This window comes from Hemicordylus capensis, chromosome 2 (genome assembly GCF_027244095.1).
Source record: "Hemicordylus capensis ecotype Gifberg chromosome 2, rHemCap1.1.pri, whole genome shotgun sequence".
In the NCBI taxonomy this organism is placed as follows: domain Eukaryota; kingdom Metazoa; phylum Chordata; class Lepidosauria; order Squamata; family Cordylidae; genus Hemicordylus; species Hemicordylus capensis.
The window spans coordinates 310,586,580-310,599,203 of NC_069658.1; positions in this window are offsets into that span (position 1 = coordinate 310,586,580).

Genomic DNA, 12,624 nt, shown 5'->3' on the forward strand with positions numbered 1-12,624 from the left:
ACGAAAACCAATATCAAAGAAGAATCGCAATAAATGAGTATTTCAGGTGCCATAGTTCCTGTTTTCATCTTTATGGCTGCCACTTACTAACAGTTCCCAAGGGCAGGGGTTTGTTTACGTAAGAGAAAAATATTGCTTTTAAAGAGACATTCTCCTCCAGGTCTATTTAGTAGCTAGTATGTGAGCAATAATTAATTACAAAGTAAAATTATCTTTTTTATAACAGAAAAAAAGAAGTTGCATATGGGGCCAACTGTAACAATAAGCGAACCAGAGAAGCCAGGCTTCTGTAAATACAGTCCATGTAATTGCAAGCAATTGTTAGAGAGTATGAATGTCATTCCAGGCGCAGCCAGTTAATGAAGCATACGCTTTCTTTTGTGGGATCTCTCCTTTGAAGCACAGTGTGAAAATGCTGCTTATCAAAAGAAACGATGACAAACTGGTGATGCCCACTTATTAAATGTCTGAGTGCTAACATTAACATTACCCAGTTGCTTGTTCACTTACAGTAGGAGCATTTGTGTTTACCTCAGTAACACACCTGAGCTAACATGGGACCTACAATTCACACAGAGAAATACTGGAATTGGTAAAATATTGCACCCACAATCAAGACAAAGTTACTTCTTGGTTCACATGACCCTTGCAACATCTTAATCTATTCTTGCATTAATGTCTATTCACTTTGATGCAATTTGCCAAAAAAAAAAACACCAGGATGACCCAGGGGCATCCGTATTAAAACAAATAAATGCATTGTGATCAACCGGTGAAGGAAGAGTTCAGTGATTTTTTGCTGGCTGAGGGGGGAAAGGGAGAGCCTGGATTTTTGTCAACTGAAATACACAGTCACATAAGACTAAAGTTGATCGGTCAGAAGCAGACAGAGGAAGCAGTAAGCAGTAATGATGACACCTGACAGAAGAGATTGTGAGACCTATTATGTTGCATGTGTGTACAGTAGTCTGTATGCATGTACATATTTTTATGTGAATGACTGTACTTGCATTCATTTTAAAAGTGAACTTGAGTAAAAGCCTCCTCAAATGCAGGGCACAGATAGGAAGTATATTGCTGCATTGAACATAATGTATGAATAACTGTACATGTCTACAATGTACACAGATTGTACGTGCGTTAGGGATGTGCCCGGACCAGTTTGGCGGCTAATGATGGAAGCGCTGAACCAGTTTAGGTGGTCACCCAAGCCGGTCCAGAGGGGCGGGGATCAGTTCCTTTAAAAAGGAGGCCTGCAGGTTCTTATCTGCTCCTCTGCTGCCCCCATGCTTATCCAGGACTGGGACTGGTGTGTAAATGACCACATGGAGGCTGCTGTGAACAAGGAAGCAGCCACACACAGTCTTTTGCATGCCAGCACCAGTCCCGGATGAGTGGTGGGGCAGGGTGGGGCAGTGGTGGAACAGGTAAGCACCTGTGTGTTTCTCCTTTTTAAAAGAACCAATCCCTGCTCCACCCGTGGTTGCCAAGTCGGCTCGTGCACATCCCTAGTGTGGGTTGAACATTTCTTGTGAACAGGGGTCTTTTGTGTGGAGAATCAGCTGTCCTGAAGTGAACTCAAGTGTGGCAACAGGCTGAGCACATTACCAGGCTCCCCAATGCCTTGGGTAAGAAAAAGGAGATAATGCATATATGGGAGGTGCATGTGGACCTCCTACTGAAAGTAATGGCTGGTGCCTTGCAGGAAAGTGGTGCCCCTTGAGCCCTAGACAACTCTTCTGCATGCACAGGTGCACTTGTAGGGGAGGGATTATGTCTTATATCTAATATGACTGATTTTAAGGGATGTGTGCTCAGGTAAAAATAAACTTGCACTGGACTTTTGAGTTGATAAATATCATTTATGCACCTTTTCTGCCATGAAAACTACTTTACAGTCCTTATACATCTCTTAACTACTCTGTAAGATAGGTCATTATTATTTCTACTTCACAGTTGGAGAATTATGGTTGAGAAGTAATATATTGCCAAACTGTACTGGTCAAAGACTGTAATAAATTCTATCTATCTATCTATCTATCTATCTATCTATCTATCTATCTATCTATCTAGTATATTGTCAAATGCTAATTCATGGCTAAGCTAAGATTCCGTACAATTCTTCTCAGCCTAACACTATCCACTGAATCACAGTTGTTGTTGTTGTTGATGATGATGATGATGCAAGTGAAAGTGAGTCTGAACAAATAAGCAAGTGTTAGCAATTAAGCCTTGATCCTTAGCAATGAATCAGCTGACCCACATCCTCTGCGAGAGAAAGCTAATTTTAATATCGTGTGGTGTATAGTCCTCCCTTGCCAACCACGGTTTTACCAACTGCAGTTTTGAGTATATGCAAATAGGAAATTGTGACAGGTCTTGCCAACTGCGACCCGAGTATCTGTGGTTGGTGAGGTTTTTTAGTGATTTGAGGAGGAGGAGTTCAGCGATTTTGCGGGGTTCAGAGGTTTGATCTACTCATTCCACTTGGTGACCCTTGCTGACCTTGCTGTCCCTTGACAATTTAAAATGCCTTTGAGTGATTTGGGGGGATTAAAAAAAATTCCAGAGGTTCTATCTGCTCATTATTCTTGGTGACTCTTGGTGATATTACAGGATTTTTTGGTGATGTTTTAGCTTCTTCTTCTTCTTCTTCTTCTTCTTCTTCTTCTTCTTCTTCTTCTTCTTCTTCTTCTTCTTCTTCTTCTTCTTCTTCTTCTTCTTCTTCTTGGTATTTTTTCCTTTATTTTTAGGTCTTTTTGTGGCCGTGGTTTCCCTAACCCCCTGTTTCCAATAGATTTTAATGCCTCGCCAACAATGAATTTGCCAACAGAGAGGTTTTGCCAGAATGGAACCATAGCAGTTGGTGAGAGATGACTGTATTTCTTTTTAAGTTGCTTGCATCCCTGTGATCCAGTGAGGTGTTTTACATTTTCAGAGCAAAAGTGTACTCAGAACCTCTTAACTGTTAAAGTGTAACGGAAAGAGATCCTGAGTGCATCTTTTGCATAAGGACACAAAATGCCTCACTGGGGCAGACCATGAGCCTTCTTTCAAATAATCCCTAGTGCTGGACCACAGTACATTCTGCCTACTCCTGCTATAATAAGAAATTAATTAATATAAGAAAATACATAAATTTGTCCTCCTAAAGTTTTATTCTTTTCAGGGCACTTAGAACAAATGACATATGATTCCTATTGAAGCTTAACATGAATTTGATAATGACCACAGGAATACATTTGTTTTAAAAGGCCAGTCAGAGTATATTCTGTTTCTATATACTGCACTTAATTTTTGTCCACATATGGAGGCCTTTCTTCTAAATATTTAACAATTTTGTCTTTAAGTATGCTTTCCATCAATTTACCTGGCACAGATGTTAAACTGACAGGCCTGTAATTTCCTGAATCCCCCCTGGATCACTTTTTGAAAACTGGCTACTTTCCAGGCCTCTGGTACAGAGCCTGATTGTAGGGACAAGTTATATATTGTTGCTAGGAGATCAGCAATATCACATTCGAGGTCCTTAAGAACTCTTGGATGGGTATAATTTGGCCTCGCCCTAGCAATTTGTTAATTTTTAATTTTTCAAGACAGTTTAGAATGTCCTTTCTCGTCACCTCAAATTGACCCAGTACTTCAGGCTCCAAGCCTGAGAAGCTCAATTCCGGAGAGGGTATATGGTCAGTATCCTCCACCATGAAGACAGATGCAAAGAACTCATTCAGCTTCTCTGCAATCTCCTTATCCTGCTTAACAATCCCTTTCACGCCCTCATCATCGAAGGGTCCAACCGCCTCCCTGGCAGGTTTTATGCTTCTGATATAATGAAAGAAGTGTTTGTTATTCCCCTTGACACTTCCAGCTATATGCTCCTCAAACATTCTTTTTGCTTCCCTTATTGTCTCCTTGCATTTCTTTTGCCAGAGTTTATATTCATTTCTTAATTTGGGCAGACCTTCCATTTTCTGAAGGAAGTCTTCTTCCCTTTTATAGCTTACCTGATTCTGCTTGTTAGCCATGCTGGCGTCATCCTGAACTTGGTGGTGCCCTTCCTCCTTCTTGGTATACGTTCTCAGTATACTCTCTTCCCCCTTTTCACCCACATTCCAACACAAACTGCAGTCTGATAGAATCTTCAGTTCCTCACTCCCCTCATTCCTTCTCTAGTTCCTGGGAGCTTCCTTGATCCCTTGTGCTACCAAGGTTGTCAAATACTACTGTACACCTTGTGTTTCTGTTATACAAATAAATTTTGTTCCTTGTTTCAAAAGCCTTGTCTCAAAAATTCTTGTCTCTGAGTCTGTTGCTGATCTGGGGCACCCTAATGTTGTCATTTGCTAGTGTTCTTCAGACTGCAATCTTTTTGTTATGCACCCTTGCAAGGTTGGTTTCTGAGTTGATTTCCCCAAGTCAGTTAAGAGCATAGATTTGCTCATAGATTTGCTCTCTACTGTGAAGCAGAGTCACCTTAAGTGGCGCAGCAGGAAATGCTTGACTAACAAGCAGAAGGTTGCCAGTTCAAATCCCTGCTGCTACTATATCAGGCAGCAGTGATATAGGAAGATGCTGAAAGGCATCATCTCAGACTCCGTGGGAGGAGGTAATGGCAAACCCCTCCTGTACTCTACCAAAGACAACCACAGGGCTCTGTTGGTACCAGGAGTCGAAATCAACTTGACGGGACACTTTACCTTTACTGTGAAGAAACTGACTTGTTGATGGATGTAAAAAGATGGATTTTATTTGGATTAGTCATCAGACTACAGTGGGACAATACAATTAAAAAGACCTGTCAAAAACCAAGAATCTTTAAAATCTGCTCTTGTGCACATTGCAGACCTAAATCTGTTCAGCTAGGGCTCAAACTCTAGTGGGCTAAGGAGGTTAGGGGGTGCTATCATAATTATCACCACCATCATCATTTTTGATGTTGTTATTGTTATTATAATACATATTTGCTGCTTGGATGACAAGAATATTCCAAGTACTATGGGAAACAGTACTGGGGTTAGGGTTAGTACTGGGAAAATCTCCCATAAATTTCTACAGTTCACTGAATAGATAGGACATGTTAGGACTATTCTGTAATTGGCTGACATGTTCTGCAGCAAAATGTGCCACTACACATGGTGACACTGTTGTCCAAGACCACTGTTCCAGTGCAGCTCACTCTTGCACATTCTCAGGTCATGAGCTGTTTGTATTGTTCCCAGTGGAAGTACCACATTTGTTTGTTTGTTTGTTTGTTTGATTGATTGATTTATATACCGCCCCTCCAAAAAATGGCTCAGGGTGGTTTACAACAAATAAAAACAATTAAAATCAAATAACAGTTAAAGTCAAAACTAAATCAATTAAACAATTAAAATCATTTAAATATTAAAAACATTAACATTAAAATCATTTTTAACTAGCATTAAAAATTTAAATCAGAAATCTAATTAAAAGCCTGGGTGAATACATGTGTCTTCAAAGCCTTTTTAAAAGTTTCCAGAGATGGGGAGGCTCTTATTTCAACGTGACCTGCAATCATGCAAGGACTTATCCTCCAACAGAACAGCCCACTTGTGTGGTAGCATCAACATTCATGTTAGAGCCCCACAGCTCCATGGGCAGATCTGCACCATATCTGTTCACTGCTGAACATGTCAGCCACTGTGTTTAGAAATATCAATGCATATGAGCAATTATGCTAGGGTTGCAGTGTTGTGTCAAAAAGCAGTTAAATTAATTTATTAAAAGTGTAGATTAACCCCAATGGCAATAGATGTTTAAATTTTTTAACACTGGACAGCATCCAGACTACTTAATCATGACTGAGCATCATTGAAATCAATGAGACAAGTTAGTCATGACTAATTTAAGTCCCATTAATTTCAGTGATTGATTTAGTCTGGGTGTTGCCCATTGTTTTTAATATAAGTACATATACAAAACTGTGGGTGACAAATGCCTTCCTGAAAGAGGGATTCTTTGCTGTGTGACAGAGAAGGCAGAATGTATCTCTCCTAAGATTCTGTGTGTGTGCGTAATCGAAAAACAAAGGAAGCTGGCCTTTTGTTTTTAGCCCTGTTATTTTCCGTCTATGCAATTCTATGCAAATTCATTGATCAATGAATAGACTAAAACTCATAAGATTAATTGATGAAGATTTCTTTAATCAACTGACAGTTCTAAATTAAACCTGTTCTTGTAAATGGCTTATCCAGATGCATGAAAATGGCCATTACAATTCCATGGGCATAATACACTTGTATTAAGCATTGGCTATACAACAAACTTCACATAAATACTTTTACTTAAAAGTACTATTTTTAAAATGTTATTATATCATTTTTAATATTTTTAGTGCTTTAGTAAAGTGCTTCTAAATGTTTTTTGCAGCCAAAATATTTAGGTTTACAATATTAATTATGGCCTAAAGCAAAAGCTTCATATTAGCCAATATATATTTGAAGTTTATTTTATTTATTTATACATATTTCGATACTGCCCAAAACTTGTGTTTCTGGATGGTTTACAATTAAAATCATATAAACATTAGAATCATTTACATTAAATTCATTTTAAACCCAACATTAAAAGTATAAAAACTATAAATCTAATTAAAAGCCTGGGTGAACAAATATGTCTTCAATGCCTTTTTAAAAGTTGCCAGAGATGGGCGGCTCTTATCTCAACAGGGAGGGCACTCCAAAGCCCAGGGGCAGCAACGGAGAAGGCCAGTCCCCAAGTAGCCAACAAAGGAACTGGTGACAACTGTACCTTTCTAGAAGATCTCAACGGGAGAGGGAGCTCATGGCAAAGAAGATGTTCTCTTTAAAACCTAGGACCTAAGCTGTTTAGAGCTTTGTAGGTAATTACCAGCATGTTGTATTTTGCCTGGGAATGTATCGGCAGCCAGTGTAGCTCTTTCAACACAGGAGTAAGATGGTCTCTCCGAGATGACCCAGAAACCAACCTAACTGCCGCATTCTGTACCAACTGCAGTTTCTGGACTATGTACAAAGGGACCCCCACATAGAGCACATTGCAGAAGTCCAGCATATGTAGAACTATTCTGACATCATTCATATCAAGAAACGGATGCAGCTAGCATATCAGCCAAAGCTGATAGAAAGCACCTCTGGCCACCGTCTCAACTTGGGACACCTGGGAGAGGTTAGGATCCAGAAGCACCCCCAGACTACGTACCTGTTTCTTCTGGGGAAGTGTGACCCCATCCAGAACTGGGAGATCAGAATTGTCTCCCAAGTTCCAACCTTGCACAATAAGTACCTTTGTCTTATCTGGATTCAGCCTTAGTTTGGTATCTCTTATCCATCCCATCACCACCTCCATGCAGGGGAGGTTATGCCTTCTCCCAATGAGACTGACATGGAGAAATAGATTTGGATGTCATCAGCATACTGATAACACCCTGCACCAAATCTCCTGATGATCTCTCCAAGAGACACCATCTGGAATCTGCCTGAGAGGTAAGAGCATAACCACTGCAAGGCAGTGCCTCTCACTCCCTATCCCCTCAGATATTCCAGAAGGATACTATGGTCAATAGTATCATAGGCTGCCGAGAGACCCAAAAGGACCAACAGAGTCACACTCCCTCTGTCAATTCCCAACTGGAGATCATTCATCAGGCCGACCAAGGCAGTCTCCACCCCATCGCCTGCCCGAAAGTCAGTTTGAAATGGGTCTATATAATCAGAGTCCTCCACCTGGGGCTGGGAGGCCACCACCCTCTCAATCACCTTGCCCAGCCACAGAAGGTTGGACAGGCCTGTAGTTGCTTTGCTCTGAGGGACAGAAGGCAGACTTCTTCAGAAGTGGTCTAATTATTGCCTCCTTGAGACAAGGAGGCATCCTGCCCTCCATCAGAGAAGCATTTATAATCTTTACCAGGCCCTCTACAACAGCCTTCTGACCTGATAGTATAAGCCATGTTGGGCAAGGATCAAGAAGGCAAGAGGTAGGCCACACCATTCCAAGCAACTTGTCCACATCCTCAGGAGTCACGAACTGCTGGACACTTCAGAATCAGACACTGTAACAATGGTAGAGTTTGAATCTAAGTCAGCCTCAATACAAGAGATTTTGTCCACAAAAAACTCATTAAAAACATTGCAGCGAGTAATTGTTTGTTCCAAGAACTGATTCAAGAGGGAAGAGGCACGCACTAGCCTCCTTACAACTCTGAACAACTCAGCTGGACATGAACTTGTGGACATGATACAGGCAGCAAAGAATAGCTTCTTTGCCGCTTGTATCACCTTAGTGAGCATAGGTCAGATTTGAGGTGAGTCTTTCTCGCTTTGTGCTCTACTGTCTTCCTCGCCGCTTCAGCCCCCGTAGTTCAGAGACGATGCTTAGGAGCAATTGTGTCCATTGCCCTGGTGAGTTGGCAGATTCTATATCAGCAGTTCCACCTGTTCGTGGGTGACTAATTGACACCCGATTTCAGTATCCGCGGATACTAGAGTTAAAACCCACACATCTGTGGTTCCTAGAGGGCTGGAAATGACTGCTAAGGTCACTTCTACCCTCCATCTGTCACCAGGAGCCATTTTGTTGTTTGTTTCTTTGAAAAACAAGCATATTCTCCGTGGTTTTTTGTGGTTTGCAGATTTCATAGTTTGAGAGGCACTGCTGGCCACAACGAGGGCCCAAGGGACCCTGCAAAGCATGGAAGATAACTTTTTCTGCTGTTTTTTTGTTGCTTTTTGGCTCTTTTCTTTTAAAAACAAGCATTTCCCAGCTATTCCTGCTGTTTGGGAGGCATTTTGAGGTTTCGGGGGCATTGCAGGGCACAAAGAGACCCTGCGGATTGCATTACAGGGTTGTTGGGGTGGGTTTTTTGCCATTTAAAAAACTTTTTTGTCTCCATCTTGGAACCTAACACCCTGTTTTCCATAGGCACAATGCCTTGTTACTTGCAGTTTCATTACGTGCAGTGGTAGGCAAGGAATGGAACCCCTTGTGTTGATGTTTGCTTTGTGTTTTTATCCTGGAATAATCTAGGCAATTCTGTGGTTGTTCTAATCAGTCTACTACATAGCAGGCACCGTTGCCAAATTAGCTAATTGGATTTGGAGGTGCCATTCAGGATACTTAAGTTCATACCTCTGGAGAACAACATACACACTGAAGATAGTTCTTCAGGGCTGACTCAAGATTTCTTGGGCTCCATAACAAACCTAGCAGTTAGCTATGAATGTGGCAGGACACATTCTTGCCAAATTCAGGCATAGCAAGAAACCGGAGGTTGGCGAACCTGATGTTTCAATTCTAAACTGTAAATTGCACTGCAGACATTGGTCACACCATAGCCTGCCAACCTTCTGTTCCAGGAGAGGGGACCCCTGCCTATTTCTCAGCTGTCAAGGCCAATCCCAGTAAGCTTCACAGCCAGACTGTGGGCAAAGCATCAGCACACCAGCGGAGTGGCCGTGATTAGTCATGATCTCAAAGGGGGTGTGCCAAGCATTATCCTGCATTTTCAGAGCACTCCACCCACCCTTGGCATGGAAAGGGCATTTAAATCCCTGTAAATGCCATTCCATGACAGCGATGGCACCGCTGCTCCACAAGGAACCCTGCACAAGCACAATTTTGGGTGGGTGGGTCAGGGGGCACTATTTCCCTGTTATTCAGCAAAAGGAAGGGAACACAAAGACTTTCCAGTAAGGGAGATTTAGATAGATATAGATATAGATATAGATATAGATATAGATATAGATATAGATATAGATATATGCAAAGGATCCTGCTAACCTCTGCTAACTTGGCAAAGAGGCACCTTTTAATGTGGTGATTATCATTTATTTAGCAGGGGGAGAGTAACTGGCCCTATTCAACCCCAGCACAGAAACTCCAGTGACTGTTGCTGGTGTCTATCTTATGTTTCTTTTTAGATTGTGAGCCCTTTGGGGACAGGGATCCACCCTATTTATTTGTTATTTCTCTGGGTAAACCACCCTGAGCCATTTCTGGAAGGGCAGTATAGAAATTGAATGAATGAATGAATGAATGAATGAATGAATGAATGAATGCATAAATAAATAAATAAATAAATAAATAAATAAATAAATAAATAAATAAGGGGGTGGGGGAGGGTCTGTCCTGCCATGACCTAGTGAGGGATCATCCTATCAAAGCATTCCATACAAATGAAACCAAACTCCTGCTCTGCTGGGAGCTTGCTCCTGATGGGCTCATCCTCTATGAGAGGGCCAGTCTACTGGGGAGGATCATGAGGGTGAAACCCCTAGGTCTCCCTTCTGCACATTCACTAGTTTAGCTAACCCAACAAAGGGGGGCCCACTTATGTTGGGCCCCCCAACTTGCCATTGTAAAAAAATAGAACAGAATCACTGCAACCCTCCTTTCCCTGTGAAGGCTTGCACACACTCAAAGGAGATGTTGATGCTCCATGTGTCAGAGCCTGGGCACGTGTGTGGATGGGGGAAACATCAGGTGCATGGGTGGATCTTTCAAAATTCCCAGGTTCAGTCTGGCGTTATACCATTTGCAGATCTGCTGGTGTGGGGAGTTGCAGGAGAGGGGAGCCCCGATTTCCAGTGACCCCGGGAGAGCAGGTTTGCCATTTGGGGGCACAAGCAGGAGTACACATGCCAACATGGGTGGACAGGCTGGCAGAGGGCAAGCTTTGAAAGCTACTTGGCAGCAATCACCAGCACAGGGAGAGCAGTCACCAGGGTACCTGTCCTTGCAGTTTTCCTTCATACAGCAACCTGGCTTATAGATATAGAACTCCAATGGCCTGGCACTCTCGTGAGAGAGTGATCCATGGGAGAAGGGGATGTTTTGTCATCACACATTATTAGAGATCTTACTCAGCAGTTCTCTCCCTTCCCCTCTGATGGTTCTTCTCATGAGTTGTGGTGGTGGGAGGGGTGTCCCCATGGCCTGGCACTCTCCTGAATGAGTGTGGTCCACCTTGGTGACAACATCCCTGTTGCCAGGCAATTCCATAGTGGGATAGGTGACAGGAAGGGCGGGGCTGCTGCTTGGAGAGGTGGCCAGCGAGAATCACTGCAGTCATGGAGCGGCCGCAATCCCAGGCATGTCTGTGCCTCCACCTCTATGATTACAGTTTGAAAATTGGCATGAAACCACGGTTACGGCGGCATCCGGGATCAGACGTAATGCTTCGGCAGCCAAACTGGAGGTCTCAGGAGCAAACCTTTGTGCAAACCAAAGGTTCAGATTGGAGTTTGGTGAGGCAAACCACAAGTCACTTTCAGCTCAAAACTATGGTTTCATGAATTCGGACATAATGGAGTTCCAACTCCAGTTGCATGCTACATCTGAATTTAGCCTCTGGATCTGTTGTTTTGCACTGATTTGAAAACAGATAATCCCAATATTAGGAGTTTTAAAACGATAGCTATGTCATGGTCAGAATTATCTTTCAAAGAGATTCTCAGGCTAATCTGTGCCTTTCAGGGCTGGTTTGGTTAGTTCTTCTTCCCTAGAAGACTTGTGCAGCCAATTAAATCCTCTATCAATGGCCTAAATGAATGACACCATCATTTTGCAACACAGGCTTCAGGGCCATACAGGCGGTTTGAAGCAGCAGATGATGAGAGCAATAGTAGCACTCAACTCACATAAAATCCTAGTAATTATGTTTATAGATGTTTTATGCAGTAGGCCATGGTGATGGCACTGGTGAAAACAAACTTTATCATTTGCTGCTAGGCTGCCTGTAAAATATCACATGACAATATTTTGAAATGGTGAATCGTTGTAATCCCATCGGACTGGCCCCCTTCGTTCTGTCATAAAATTTTGTGTCTGGTTGGAGGAAAGCAGTTAAGGAGAAACTTAGGAAATATGGTTTTCTTTCATCAGTGCTGATCTCCCTAGGTTTTTTCATCTGTATTTTGGGGTGGATTTCCACTCCCAGCTGCATTAAGCTGCATAAACAAGGAAGCCACTGCACTCTCAGCTATGCTCTTGCTGTCAAACTCTTACCTGCACTTTGGTACATGATAAATACACAAGTATAGCCCCTCACCAGTTGTGATATTTATGTTATTAATAAAAATATGACATGGGGTAGAAGGCTACCCCAAAATGAATTGGCTTTCTATGGTGGCATGGTATCTAGCCCATGTTAAGTCCTTTGGGGTGGGGAGGACAACCTCATTCTCTTTAGAAACTTCTGTTTTGTTTCCCTTGATGATGATACTGTCTCAAAACCAGTAGGAGGCACTGTATAGTAGGGATGTGAGAACCGGTTCAGGTTCGACATCGAATCGGTTAAGTTTAATGGTCCATTATTGAACTGAACACACATACTCAGTTTGGTTTGCTATTGGACTGAAGCCCCATGGCTGTTTTTTTGGGGGGGGGGTGTTGCAATTATTATTATTTTAATTTAAATGAAATTTTACTTACTGCCACCCAGTCTGTGAGCTTAGATTCAGCCATGGGGTGGGGTCTCCAGAAGTCTCCCTCCCCCCCCGGCCTCCATTCATGTCCAAATCACCCGGTCCGGGCAGTCTTTGGCCTGGGTCATGACCTGGTCATGCAGAGGCCCATTGAGCATGTGTGGCAGCCTCCAAAATGGCCACTGCAACAGAATGGGCCAAA